Source organism: Bufo bufo, chromosome 4 (assembly GCF_905171765.1).
Source record: "Bufo bufo chromosome 4, aBufBuf1.1, whole genome shotgun sequence".
Lineage (NCBI taxonomy): Eukaryota > Metazoa > Chordata > Amphibia > Anura > Bufonidae > Bufo > Bufo bufo.
In genome coordinates, this window is record NC_053392.1 from 297449474 (window position 1) to 297465064 (window position 15591).

Below are 15591 nucleotides of genomic sequence, written 5' to 3' on the forward strand. Positions count from 1 at the left end.
GCCCAAACTATCTATCAATATGAATGGACCCTGAAGGTAGGAATATTCATATGCAGGATACCTAGGCCTTTATATCCCTATTAGGCCCTGGAAAAGGTTAGGAACAGAGACAATCCATTCCTCCCCAGATGGATGAATGGAAGTCTCTGTCTTAGGCCCAGATACAAACAACAAGGAATATAACAAACATAAACAAACGCGACACTTAACTTCTGTAGAGACGGACGAGCAGGAACACCAGAGACAAACTCAAACCAGCTCAGCCAAACCCAAATGAATCTATCTGCAGCATAGTCAGAAGGGTGGGGTCAGACTATAAAGGGTAGAAGTGATGACCACTGAGCAACAGCTGAGAAAAGGGAAGTGGTCATTAACCTTATCAACACTGAATCAGGAGAAATCAAAGAGGCTGTTAGATTCCTCCACGCTCAGCCAATCTCCTTGATTTCCTGACATCAGTCACCTGAGGAACCGTGACAGTACCTCCCCTTCTACGGGTGACCTCCGGGTACCCAGGACCGACCTTATCAGGATGGGCTTTGTGAAAGGCCTTCATCAGACGATTCGCATTAACATCGGCCGCTGGAACCCACATCCTCTCCTCTGGTCCGTAACCTCTCCAGTGGACAAGATACTGGAGGGATCTACAGAGGACTTGGGAGTCCACAATCCTGCAAGAAGTAAGCGGCCATAGGAGACTTAGATGGTCTAATATGTCCCTTTGCCAAACTCTCGGCAACATACTCCCGCATAGCTACTCTTTCGGGTTGGGAAAGATTATATTACCGAGATATTGGCAATTTTGCTCCGGGGATAAGATTGACCGAACAATCATACTCTCGGTGAGGGGGCAACTCCTGATCTCCACCCTTCGAGAATATACGTCCAAAAAATCGTAAAGAAACTGAGGCAACACCTTAGTGGACACCCCCGAAATAGAGGCACAAAGACAGTTGTTCATACAAAATTCACTCCAATTACTGATTTGTCTTGTTTGCCAATCAATGGTAGGGTTATGTTTTATCAACCATGGTAAACCCAGAACCATCGGAGTAGGCAAACCTTTCCTAACAAAACAAGAAATGAACTCAACATGAGAATCACCCACCCTCAAATGAATATCCTGAACAATATGAGTTAGACATCTTTGCAAGAGGGGGCGGAATCTATAGCAAACACTGGTAACTCTTTGCTTAATGTGCTAGTTTTAAAACCATGACTCTGAAGAAATTGAAAATCAATAAGATTAACCCCTGTGCCACTGTCAAATACCTTTAACTCAAAATTGTCAGAGTCTATCGCCACCATGGCTGGCAGGAGGAATCGGGTACTGCAGGTGGGATACGAATATGCCTGCTCCGACTCCCCATTCACATTACCAAGAGTGAGGGAGTTTTTTTTTTCCTTTGAAGGAATAATAATTTAAATAATTTAATAAAAGGGCACACATTAACAAAATGAACTTCTTTACCACAGAAGTAACAGTCTATTCAGCCTCCTAAAATTCCTATTACTAGAGCAAGAAGTAACCTGACCCAATTGCATAGGCTCCTCTCCAGTCCCTGATTCAAGTGCCATAGTACCCCGAGGGACAGGAGGGACTGATTCCCCACCAGACAGCACCCCCTGCCTGAGGGGAACTGTGCTCCTCTCCCTAAGATGTCTATCAGTCCGTACGGCCAAAGACATGGCTGCCTCCAAAGAATCAGTATTTTCATGAAATACAAAGGCATCTTTGATTCTCTCAGATAGCCCGTGACAGAACTGACTACGGAGTGCAGGATCATTCCACTCCGAGTCAGTCGCCCATCTTCTAAATTCAGCACAATACAACTCAGCAGTACGCTCTTCCAGGCACAAGCTGCGCAACTTGGATTCAGCCATAGAAACCCGGTCTCAGTCATCATAAATCAGGCCCAGGGGTCTGAAAAATTCATCAACCAACCGGAGCGACTGTGAACCGGTCGGTAGAGAAAAAGCCCAATTCTGAGCGGCACCTTTTAGCGAGAAATAATAATCCCTGCAATTTGGTTTTCATCTCCAGATGAAATCGGACGCAGACGAAAGTACAATTTACAGGACTCCCTGAACCGAACAAAGTTATCATTTCCCCCGGAAAACCTATCAGGGAGAGCGACCTTAGGTTCCAGGCAGACATTTTTTCCCCCGGCGGCGCCAGATGCCAAAGTACTCTGACACGTGCAACCGAATTGCAGAGGTCAGCTACCTCCAAAGACAATCCCTGCATGCGATCAACCAAAGCATCAATAGCTTCCATTTTGCAAACAGCAAGGGAAAAATGACTTGGGAGTCCACAATCCTGCTGATTTGAAATTCTAAATTACCGTCCACCATGACAGGAGCAGGAGGCTCAACAGGTTCGACACATTTCTTCAACGACTTATGAAATACGTTATGAATTTTCAAAGCCTGAGGAAGTTCAAGACAGAAGGCTACGGGGTTAACAATGGCAGTGATCTTATATGGACTAATAAATCTTGAGCCCAACTTCCAAGAAGGTACCTTAAAGGGTTTCTGTCACCCCACAAAACTCATATTTTTTTTTTTGGATAGTTATATTCCTTATAGCGCGATATAGGAGAATATAATAGTCTTACTTACTTTCATGCGGCCGATTCTTTAGAAAACGAAGTTTTATAATATGTAATCCAGGGCTCTACCAGCAAGTAGGGCGTCTACTTGCTGGTAGCCGCAGCAGAAAACCGCCCCCTCGCCGTGTTGATTGACAGGGCCAGCCGTGATCTCCTCCTCCGGCCCTGTCAGTATTTCAAAAATCGCGCGCCTCTGGTCATTCGGCGCAGGCGCTCTGAGATGAGGAGGCTCGTCTCCTCAGCACTCCCTCAGTGCGCCTGCGCCGATGACATCACCGAAAGAGAAGACGTCATCGGCGCAGGCGCACTGAGGGAGTGCTGAGGAGACGAGCCTCCTCATCTCAGAGCGCCTGCGCCAAATGACCAGAGGCGCGCGATTTTTGAAATACTGACAGGGCCGGCCGGAGGAGGAGATCACGGCTGGCCCTGTCAATCAACACGGCGAAGGGGCGGTTTTCTGCTGCGGCTACCAGCAAGTAGACGCCCTACTTGCTGGTAGAGCCCTGATTTACATATTATAAAACTTCGTTTTCTAAAGAATCGGCCGCATGAAAGTAAGTAAGACTATTATATTCTCCTATATCGCGCTATAAGGAATATAACTATCCAAAAAAAAAAATATGAGTTTTGTGGGGTGACAGAAACCCTTTAATCTTAATGTTTCTTGTGGACAGCCACACAGAATCACCCACTCTCAGGTCCAGACCATTCATACGTCTCCTGTCAGCCACACGCTTATACGTGTTGCCCATCTTTTTCAGGTTATTTTGAATTTTCCACCAAATCTAAGACAAAGAAGAGTAAAATCGTTCCTCCTCAGGAATGCTGGAAGTTTGAGAACCAGAAAATGTGCCAAACTGCGGAATGAATCCATATGCCCCAAAAAACGGCGACTTATCAGTAAACTCCTGTCTACGTTTATTAATGGCAAACTCAGCTAATGACAAGAATGAAGACCACTCCTCCTGGTTCTCCGAAACAAAACATCTCAAGTATGTCTCCAGATTCTGATTGGTGAGCTCCATCAGTCCGTTCGACTGAGGATGAAAAGCCAAAGAAAGGGACAATTGTACCCCCAGTCGAGTACAGAACGCTTTCCAGAATCTGGAAACAAACTGAGTCCCCCGATCAGACACCACATCAGAGGGAATGCCATGTAGTTTCACAATGTTATCAACAAAAGTCTTGGCATTAGGTAGAGCCGGCAATGCTATAAAATGCCCCATTTTGCTAAACCGATCAACTACCCCCAGGATCACGTTTTTTCCCAAAGAAGTCGGTAAATCCGTGATAAAGTCCATGGACAAATGCATCCAAGGTCTGGATGGGATGGGTAACGGAAGAAGAGATCCAGAAGGCCGAGTATGTGTCTCCTTAGCACGAGCACAGGTAAAACAGGCTGACACATAGTCCTCAACACACTTACGCAGCCCCAGCCACCAAAATCTGCGCAAGATGAGATCAACAGTGGATCTACTCCCAGGGTGTCCAGCCAAGACAGTACAGTGATGTTCCTCAAATACCTTATGACATAAGTCTGAAGGAACAAACAATTTCCCTGGAGGACAAGAGTCCGATGCATCCTCTTGGGCCTCCAACACCTTAGCCTCAAAATCAAGATTTAGGGCACATATGACTACCCCTTCAGACAAAATAGGACTAGGATATTTAGAATCTGTCTCGCTTGCCAGTTGATGGTAGGGTTATGTTTGCTTAACCATGGTAAGCCCAAAACCATCGGAGCAGGCAGACCCTCCAACACATAACATGCGACAGATTCCTGATGGAAATCACCCACTCTTAAATGGTTGTCATTTACCACCTGCGACAGGCATTTTTGGGTAAGAGGTGCAGAATCAATTGCAAAGACAGCAATGCTTTTCTCTAGTGCACTAGTAGTCAACCCATGAATACGAACAAACTGTCCATCAATCAGGTAACCCCAGCCCCACTGTCGATAAATACCTCGATTTCCACAGTTTTGGACTCTAGCTCCACCTTGGCAGACAGAAGAAATCGGGTACTACCAGTAAATAGAAAAGTAAGTTTTCTTGCTCCAAATCCACCACCAATAGTAATTTGTGGATCAAGCGTTTTTTTTTTTGTTTGTTTACACCTTGCCGCTGAATGTATGGACAAATATTCAAGAAATGTCCATTCTTTCCACAATAAAAACAGACTCCCTTCATATGACCAGAGCTCTTACCAGCAGTCCCAGGAGTAGCTCCCCCCAACTGCATAGGCTCCTCACAAGGCGTAACCACAGGTGTCTCTTTACCATAAGTGTTAAAGCAAGCTGCCACCTTATTTGACAGTATGTTCTGAGGGTGAGGACCCTCAGATCTACCCCTCAAGCGTCTATCCAAACGTACTGCAAGGTACATAGCTGCTTCCAATGACTCAGGTTTTTCATGAAAGGTGTCCTGCAGCCTCTCAGACACTGACAGAGCTGACTATGGAGAGCAGGATGATTCCACTCCGAATCCATAGCCCATCTCCTAAATTCAGAGTGGTTCCTGCCGTAAACCACGTAACTTGGTCTCAGCCTGAGAGATCCAATCCGGGTCATCATAAATAAGACCCAAGGCTCTAAAACATTCATCTACCGACTGGAGGGACGGTGATCCGGTCGGCAGAAAAAAAGCCCAAGACTGTGCATCATCCTTAAGCAAAGAAATGATCATACCCACACGTTGACACTCATCCCCAGAAGAGCAGCTTAAAGTACAACTTACACGATTCCCTGAACCCAATTAAATTCTCACTACCCCCAGAAAATCTGTCTGGGAGAGCACCCTTTGGTTCAGGGCAGGCCTGGTACCCACCATTGGAACCAGACACCTGTGGTCTCTGAACCCGTAAGAGTGTCGCGTGGAGGTCAACTACCTCCAAAGACAGTCCCTGCAGCTATTTGACCAGTACAGACATAGGATCCATAGCTGCACTGACCTGAATGAAATAGCGGTTTATAGGGCGGTTGATAATGTCACGATCAGTGTGTGGGGGAAACTCCCCACTGAACACAGGAGGGAAGGGGGACAGTAACTTGGCCTGGAAACTATGGAAGAAACAGGTCACCTCCTAGACAACCCTAATCCGGGCCCTAACTATCTATCAATATGAATAGACCCTGAAGGTAGGAATATTCATATCCAGGATACCTAGGCCTTTATATCCCTATTAGGCCCTGGAAAAGGTTAGGAACAGAGACAACCATTTCCTCCCCAGATGAATGAATGAAAGTCTCTGTTTCAGGCCCAGATACAAACAGGGAATATAATAAACACAAACAAACGCGACATTTAACTTCTGTAGAGACGGACGAGCAGGAACATCCGAGATGACCTCACGCCAGCTCAGCCAAATCCAAATGAAGCAATCTACCACATAATCAGAAGGGTGGGGTCAGACTATAAAGGGTAGAAGTGATGACCACTGAGCAACAGCTGAGAAAATGGAATGGTCATTAACCCCATCAACACTGAATCAAGAGAAATCAAGGAGGCTGTTAGATTCCTCCACGTTCAGCCAATCTCCTTGATTTCCTGACATCAGTCACCTGAGGGACCGTGACACCACGCCCTTGACAGGGCTCTTGAAGGGACACAAGTCAATGATGATTCACTGGGATGATTGGGCGGAAGAGGCTTTCTCCGCTTTGAAGTCAGCCCTGTGCAGGTCCCCAGTTTTGGTGACGCCAGACTTCAAAAGGGAGTTTATAGTATAGACCAGGCATGCTCTACCTGCGGCCCTCCAGCTGTTGCAAAACTACAACTCCCAGCATGCCCGAACAGCCTACAGCTATCAGCCTACTGCAGGGCATTGTGGGAGTTGTAGTTTTACAACAGCTGGAGGGCCGCAGGTTGAGCATGCCTGGTATAGACCGATGCCTCCAAAGTAGGCCTCGGTGCTGTACTGTCTCAGGAAGTCAACGAGGAGGAGCATCCCATTGTCTTCCTCAGCCGTAAACTCACCCCAGCCGAGACCCGGTATAGTATAGTGGAGAGAGAGTGCCTGGCTATGAAGTGGGCACTAGAATCTCTCCGCTATTATTTATTGGGGAGAAAATTCCGCCTGGTGACTGACCACTTCCCTCTCAAGTGGATGAGCCAGGCCAAGGACAGAAATGCCCGGGTCACCCAATGGTTTCTCTCCCTACAAAACTTTAAGTTTTCGGTGAAAAACAGGGAAGGCCGGATACAGGGAAATGCGGATGCCCTGTCTCGGGTACACGGTCTGGTGTGTGTTCACCCCCTCAGGGATGAACAAAGGGGGGGGGGGGGTATGTGACATGGTGAGAGGTTTGGTTATTTTCCTCCCAGCATGTGCTTCTGGGCTGATATACAACCAGGTGAGGTCAAATACCGGACGTCACTACGCTCATCACATGATCCGTCACATGATCCATGATGAGCGAAGTGACGTCATCAAAGGTCCTATTCCTCAAAGAAGAAGACAGAAGAGATGCTGGCTGCGCGAACAAGTGGATTAAGGCGAGTTAAAAAATTTTTTATATTTTTTTAACCCCTCCAGCCCTATTGTACCATGCATTCTGTATTCAGAATGCTATTATTTTCCCTTATAACCATGTTATAAGGGGAAATAATACAATCTACACAACCTTGAACCCAAACCTGAACTTCTGTGAAGAAGTTCGGGTCTGGGTACCACAGTCAGTTTTTTATCACGCGCGTGCAAAACACATTGCACCCGCCTGAACCACGGAACGCAATCGCAGTCAAAACTGACTGCAATTGGGTACCTACTCACGCGGGTTTGCCGCAATGCACCCGCAACGCATCCGGACCTTATCCGGACACGCTCGTCTGCAAGGGGCCTAAAACACTGAACTGTTTGATCCAAAGAACTTGTTGTTGCTCTATACTGCGTCCGCTAATCCTGTCTACCAGAACGAAACCCCACAATATGTATATGATACCGGTGGGGTGGGTCCCAGTGTGTTTGTTTGTGTGTGTATATATATATATATATATATTATATATATATATATATATATTCCAGAAAACGGACAGCACATCCAGTAGAAAAAACTGTGGTTTATTCGCCCATGTGGTACAGTGGGGCAACGTTTCGGCTCAAACACAGAGCCTTTCTCAAGCATAGGAAAGGCTCTGTGTTTGAGCTAAAACGTTGCCTCACTGTACCACATGGGCGAATAAACCACAGTTTTTTCTACTGGATGTGCTGTCCGTTTTCTGGAATATTTTATTGGGTAAGGAGGTAAACCCTTGGACATAGCACCCGACGTATTACTTGGTAATTGGTGTTGCCATTTTTATATATAGAAACATAGAATGTGTCGGCAGATAAGAACCATTTGGCCCATCTAGTCTGCCCAATATACTGAATACTATGGATAGCCCCCGGCCCTTATCTTATATGAAGGATGGCCTTATGCCTATCCCATGCATGCTTAAACTCCTTCACTGTATTTGCAGCTACCACTTCTGCAGGAAGGCTATTCCATGCATCCACTACTCTCTCAGTAAAGTAATACTTCCTTATATTACTTTTAAACCTTTGCCCCTCTAATTTAAAACTGTGTCCTCTTGTGGTAGTTTTTCTTCTTTTAAATATTCTCTCTTCCTTTACCGAGTTGATTCCCTTTATGTATTTAAAAGTTTCTATCATATATATATATATATACCATATATATCCAAAAGTTCAAAGATCCAGCTCCACTTCAGTAAAGGAATTCTTTTATTTTTGCTTGCGGAATTCAAGCCCTTGTCATGAGTAAGGGCTTGAATTGTCTTATGGTAGCCCGAAACGAGTAGACTTTTTGTAAACTGGATGTGTTTTTACCGCAAGCAAAAATAAAAGAATTCCTTTACTGAAGTGGAGCTGGATCTTTGAACTTTTAGATTTATGGATTTGCCCGGTTTCTGATACGGGCTTTCCGTGCTCACAGGTGAAGGTGGGGCAGGTGAGAGCTGCTGAACTTTCCTTTTCATATATATACAGCTGCAAGAAAAAGTATGTGAACCCTTTGGAATGATATGGATTTCTGCACAAATTGGTCAGAAAATGTGATCTGATCCTCATTTAAGTCACACCAATAGACAATCACAGTCTGCTTAAAATACACTGCTCAAAAAAAATAAAGGGAACACTTAAACAACACAATGTAACTCCAAGTCAATCACACTTCTGTGAAATCAAACTGTCCACTTAGGAAGCAACACTGAGTGACAATCAATTTCACATGCTGTTGTGCAAATGGGATAGACAACAGGTGGAAATTATAGGCAATTAGCAAGACACCCCCAATAAAGGAGTGGTTTTGCAGGTTATGACCACAGACCACTTCTCAGTTCCTATGCTTCCTGGCTGATGTTTTGGTCACTTTTGAATGCTGGCTGTGCTTTCACTCTAGTGGTAGCATGAGACGGAGTCTACAACCCACACAACTGGCTCAGGTAGTGCAGCTTATCCAGGATGGCACATCAATGCGAGCTGTGGCAAGAAGGTTTGCTGTGTCTGTCAGCGTAGTTTCCAGAGCATGGAGGCGCTACCAGGAGACAGGCCAGTACATCAGGAGACGTGGAGGAGGCCGTAGGAGGGCAACAACCCAGCAGCAGGACCACTACCTCCGCCTTTGTGCAAGGAGGAACAGGAGGAGCACTGCCAGAGCCCTGCAAAATGACCTCCAGCAGGCCACAAATGTGCATGTGTCTGCTCAAACGGTCAGAAACAGACTCCATGAGGGTGATATGAGGGCCCGACGTCCACAGGTGGGGATTGTGCTTACAGCCCAACACATTGCAGGACGTTTGGCATTTGCCAGAGAACACCAAGATTGGCAAATTCGCCATTGGCGCCCTGTGCTCTTCACAGATGAAAGCAGGTTCACACTGAGCACATGTGACAGATGTGACAGAGTCTGGAGACGCCGTGGAAAACGTTCTGCTGCCTGCAACATCCTCCAGCATGACCGGTTTGGCATTGGGTCAGTAATGGTGTGGGGTGGCATTTCTTTGGAGGGCCGCACAGCCCTCAATGTGCTCGCCAGAGGTAGCCTGACTGCCATTAGGTACCGAGATGAGATCCTCAGACCCCTTTTGAGACCATATGCTTGTGCGGTTGGCCCTGGGTTCCTTCTAATGCAAGACAATGCTAGACCTCATGTGGCTGGAGTGTGTCTGCAGTTCCTGCAAGACGAAGGCATTGATGCTATGGACTGGCCCGCCCATTCCCCAGACCTGAATCCAATTGAGCACATCTGGGACATCATGTCTCGCTCTATCCACCAACGTCACGTTGCACCACAGACTGTCCAGGAGTTGGCAGATGCTTTAGTCCAGGTCTGGGAGGAGATCCCTCAGGAGACCGTCCGTCACCTCATCAGGAGCATGCATAGGCGTTGTAGGGAGGTCAAACAGGCACGTGGAGGCCACACACACTACTGAGCCTCATTTTGACTTGTTTTAAGGACATTACATCAAAGTTGGATCAGCCTGTAGTGTGTTTTTCCACTTTAATTTTGAGTGTGACTCGAAATCCAGTCCTCCATGGGTTGAAAAATTTGATTTCCATTTTTTTATTTTTGTGTGATTTTGTTGTCAGCACATTCAACTATGTAAAGAACAAAGTATTTCAGAAGAATATTTAATAAACTCAGATTTAGGATGTGTTATTTGTGTGTTCCTTTTATTTTTTTGAGCAGTGTAATAACACATACAGAATTAAATGTTACCATGTTTTTATTGAACACACCATGTAAACATTCACAGTGCAGGTGGAAAAAGTATGTGAACCCTTGGATTTAATAACTGGTTGAACCTCCTTTGGCAGCAATAACTTCAACCAAACGTTTCCTGTAGTTGCAGATCAGACGTGCACAACGGTCAGGAGTAATTCTTGACCATTCCTCTTTACAGAACTGTTTCAGTTCAGCAATATTCTTGGGATGTCTGGTGTAAATCGCTTTCTTGAGGTCATGCCACAGCATCTCAATCGGGTTGAGGTCAGGACTCTGACTGGGCCACTCCAGAAGGCGTATTTTCTTCTGTTTAAGCCATTCTGTTGTTGATTTACTTCTATGCTTTGGGTTGTTGTCCTGTTGCAACATCCATCTTCTGTTGAGCTTCAGCTGGTGGACAGATGGCCTTAAGTTCTCCTGCAAAATGTCTTGATAAACTTGGGAATTCATTTTTCCTTCGATGATAGCAATCCGTCCAGGTCCTGATGCAGCAAAGCAGCCCCAAACCATGATGCCCCCACCACCATACTTCACAGTTGGGATGAGGTTTTGATGTTGGTGAGCTGTGTCTCTTTTTCTCCACACATAGTGTTGTGTGTTACTTTCAAACAACTCAACTTTGGTTTCATCTGTCCATAGAATATTTTGCCAGTACTGCTGTGGAACATCCAGGTGCTCTTGTGCAAACTGTAAACGTGCAGCAATGTTTTTTTTAGACAGCAGAGGCTTCCTCTGTGGTATCCTCCCATGAAATCCATTTTTGTTTAGTGTTTTACGTATCATCGATTCGCTAACAGGGATGTTAGCATATGCCAGATACTTTTGTAAGTCTTTAGCTGACACTCTAGGATTCTTCTTCACCTCATTGAGCAGTCTGCGCTGTGCTCTTGCAGTCATCTTTAAAGGACGGACACTCCTAGGGAGAGTAGCAGCAGTGCTGAACTTTCTCCATTTATAGACAATTTTTCTTACCGTGGACTGATGAACAGCAAGGCTTTTGGAGATACTTTTATAACCCTTTACAGCTTTATGCAAGTCAACAATTCTTAATCATAGGTCTTCTGAGAGCTCTTTTGTGCGAGGCATCATTCACATCAGGCAATGCTTCTTGTGAAAAGCAAACCCAGAACTGGTGTGTGTTTTTATAGGGCAGGGCAGCTGTAACCAACAACTCAAATCTCATCTCATTGATTGGACTCCAGTTGGCTGACACCTCACTCCAATTAACTCTTGGAGATGTCATTAGTCTAGGGGTTCACATACTTTTTCCACCTGCACTGTGAATGTTTACATGGTGTGTTCAATAAAAACATGGTAACATTTAATTCTTTGTGTGTTATTAGTTTAAGCAGACTGTGATTGTCTATTGTTGTGACTTAGATGAAGATCAGATCACATTTTATGACCAATTTGTGCAGAAATCCATATAATTCCAAAGGGTTCACATACTTTTTCTTGCAACTGTATATATGGACAGATGGGTCGTGCGTATATTGCGGGAGCAAGCGCTGTGGGGTTTAAATAACCCAGCGGCGCTTCGCTCAGGAGTTAGTTAACCCCAGCAGCCCTAGAAGGAAGGGGAAGAATAATCCCCAGGACAAGACGAGCAACCCCTGGAAAACTAGCATAATGGCTGAGTAACCCTTAACCCTTTCCCTATACCACCAAAGAGCATTAACCCTTCCCTACCTCCTAGAACCCCTGCATTAACCCCCGCAATAATACACCCACTGCCACCAATATATCATTTACCCTTGCCACAATACCATTAACCCCTGCATTCTCACTGCCACCAATATTCCCCTACCATTTACCCCTGCAATTCCTGCCCCTTAACCTCTGCATTTTGATTAACCCTTGCAGTGCCATATACCCGTAGGGACAATGTGTAGCCAGGTTGGTAGGAGCTGCTGTTATTAACGTGTGTGTGTGAGTGTATTTTTAGGTAGAGTTTGGGGTGGAATTGTGTAAGATATTGTATTGTGTTTAGTGTAGTTAGGTGTATTGTAGTGTTGTTAATATATTACTGTGTGCGACTATAAGTATATATATTTATATGTCCACTGATATAAATATATAAAGTTATAGTAATAATTAGACTGTAGACCTGTTATTGTGTAATAAATACGTTATTTGTTCATAGTACAGCATTTAGTCATTTATAGTAGTAGTCGCCGCCGTAGTAGTAATTCGCACGTAGTTCAGTTCAAAGTAAGTGCAACAAGTTAGTTTAGTATTTTATAGTATAAATAGGCGAAGTTATCAATAGACGACTCACGCCTATTTATAAATTAATAATATTAACCAAAATATAAAAATTTATATTTTCCTTTAACACTAAATATACTGCTATATCCCTCCTGTATGGATGATAATGGTGTATATTACTGGATATACTGCCATATCCCCCTGTATGGATGATAATGGTGTATATTACTAGATATACTGCTATATCCCCCTGTATGGATGATATTGGTGTATATTACTGGACATACTGATATACTCCCTGCATGGATGATAATGGTGTATATTACTGGATATACTGCTATATCCCTCCTGTATGGATGATAATTGTGTATATTACTGGATATACTGATTTTTCCCCCTGTATGGATGATAAATGGTGTATATTACTGGATATACTGATATATCCCCCTGTAAGGATGATAAATGGTGTATATTACTGGATATACTGATATATCCCCCTGTATGGATGATAAATGGTGTATACAGGATATACTGATATATCCCCCTGTATGGATATTAAATGGTGTATATTACTGGATATACGGCTATATCCCCCTGTATGGATGATAATGGTATATATTACTGGATATACCGATATATCCCCCCGTATGGATGATAATTGTTTATATTACTGGAAATACGGATATACTCCCTGTATGGATGGTACTGATGTATATTACTGGATATACTGCTATATCCCCCTGTATGGATGATAATGGTGTATATTACTGGATATACTGATATACTCCCTGCATGGATGATAATGGTGTATGTTACTGGATATACTGATATATCCCCCTGTATGGATGATAATGGTGTATATTACTGGATATACTGATATACTCCCTGCATGGATGATAATGGTGTATATTACTGGATATACTGATATATCCCCCTGTATGGATGATAATGGTGTATATTACTGGATATACTGATATATCCCCCTGTATGGATGATAATGGTGTATATTACTGGAGATACTGATATACTCCCTGTATGGATGATAATGGTGTATATTACTGGATATACTGATATATATATCCCCCTGTATGGATGATAATGATGTATATTACTGGATATACTGATATATCCCCCCTGTATGGATGATAATGTATATTACTGTGTATATTACTAGATATACTGCTATATCCCCCCTATATGGATGATAATGGTGTATATTACTGGAGATACTGATATATATATCCCCCTGTATGGATGATAATGATGTATATTACTGGATATACTGATATATCCCCCCTGTATGGATGATAATGGTGTATATTACTGGATATACTGCAATATCCCCCCTGTATGGATGATAATGGTGTATATTACTGGATATACTGATATACTCCCTGTATGGATAATAATGATGTATATTACTGGATATACTGCTATATCCCCCCTGTATGGATGATAATGGTGTATATTACTGGATATACTGATATATCCCCCTGTATGGATGATAATGATGTATATTACTGGATATACTGATATACTCCCTGTATGGATAATAATGATGTATATTACTGGATATACTGATATATCCCCCCTGTATGGATGATAATGGTGTATATTACTGGATATACTGATATATCCCCCCTGTATGGATGATAATGGTGTATATTACTGTGTATATTACTAGATATACTGCTATATCCCCTTTGTATGGATGATAATGGTGTATATTACTGGATATACTGCTATATCCCCCCTGTATGGATAATGGTGTATATTACTGGCTATACTACTATATTCCCCCCTGTATGGATGATAATGGTGTATATTACTGGATACACCTCCCCCTCCCCACAGGGATGATAACGCTGTATATCACAGGACATATGGCTGTCAGCCTGAGGGTCCCTGCTTACATGGATAACAATATACTAGTGAGCATCGCTGCAGAAGCGAGGGCCCATCCCCGCTCTACTATTACTGTACGTGTGGTGGGAGCCCCGGCAGGAGGATAGGTGCTCAGACCTGTGAATACGGGGAATGCTCTTCCTCTTCTCTACGTCCTCCGCCGCGATGTCAGCGATGCTGGAGAAAGGAAAGGCTGTTCCCTCCCCCACATGCAGCAGGGAGGTGTGATCGCCCCCTCCTGTCTTGTCCTGTCATCACAGCTAAGCCATGCTGGAGGGATGCGCGCTCATCCTCCTCCTGTTACAATACGTTGCACTTTATATGTATAGTCTATAATGGCACTTTATATAGGGCGGCAGGTACAGCGCCGCAGACATGTCCTCACTAGTGGAGGGAAGCTTTCTCAGACGGAGGATAGCTCACACTCTATAAATAGCTGCGCTCACCCTACAGCACCACCCCTGCGCTATACAAGTGGTTCCTTCCTCAGCTGCTGCTCTGTATTACCAGTATACTGCTCTAACATGTCACCCCCAGTATTAAATGGTAGTGGGTGCTCCCGAGTCTCCCACATGCGCCATGAGGGGTGCACCCTGCCTCCATCCAACATTCAGTCAGCCTCGTTTCTCCTGACAACCCCCAGTGCAGACTGGTACAGCCTGCTTAGCTCAAGTAGAGAGGTAATGTGAAGCTGCTCTAATGCAGCTCTGCAGAGTCCTGAGCGGCTTATGCTCCTCACTGTCTCCCTGCTCTGCTCAATGGTTTCTTCTAATCAGGTGATGCAGTATGAGTAGATTAACCCTTGAGCAACCAGTAATGTAAATACCAGCATTTACATTAGTAACGGTAGGTAGGCCTTTAATGTTTTATTAGACCTACCTCTCCTCAGAGCCTGTAAGTTCTAGAAGAAAACTCCGCTGATCAGGGTTAAGGACAAGGTGTGCACAGGGCATTGTGGAAAGTATTTTATGTTAAGCCACCGTTAGTCCGTAAAAATAGATTACTTTTTTCCTGTGTCCGTGAAAAAAAAAATAGATTTTTTTTTTTTAGGTTTATGGTACTTGACAATTATTTTGGTGGTAATTCTCATCATTTTACAGCTCACAGTAAATGCTGGTAATGAGTTCTTATCAGTATATTGAG

At 44.1% G+C, this 15591-nt stretch overlaps 1 protein-coding gene across 1 annotated transcript in view; it reads right to left on the minus strand.

The window, feature by feature from the left end:
• The window catches only part of SNAP91 (synaptosome associated protein 91), a 203847-nt gene extending 189226 nt beyond the window's left edge, over positions 1-14621 (minus strand). Inside the window, exon 1 of the mRNA XM_040428709.1 lies at positions 14566-14621. The gene's annotated coding sequence lies outside the window, so the exon portion shown is untranslated. The remainder of the gene's footprint in view (positions 1-14565) is intronic.
• Positions 14622-15591: the final 970 nt, after the last annotated feature.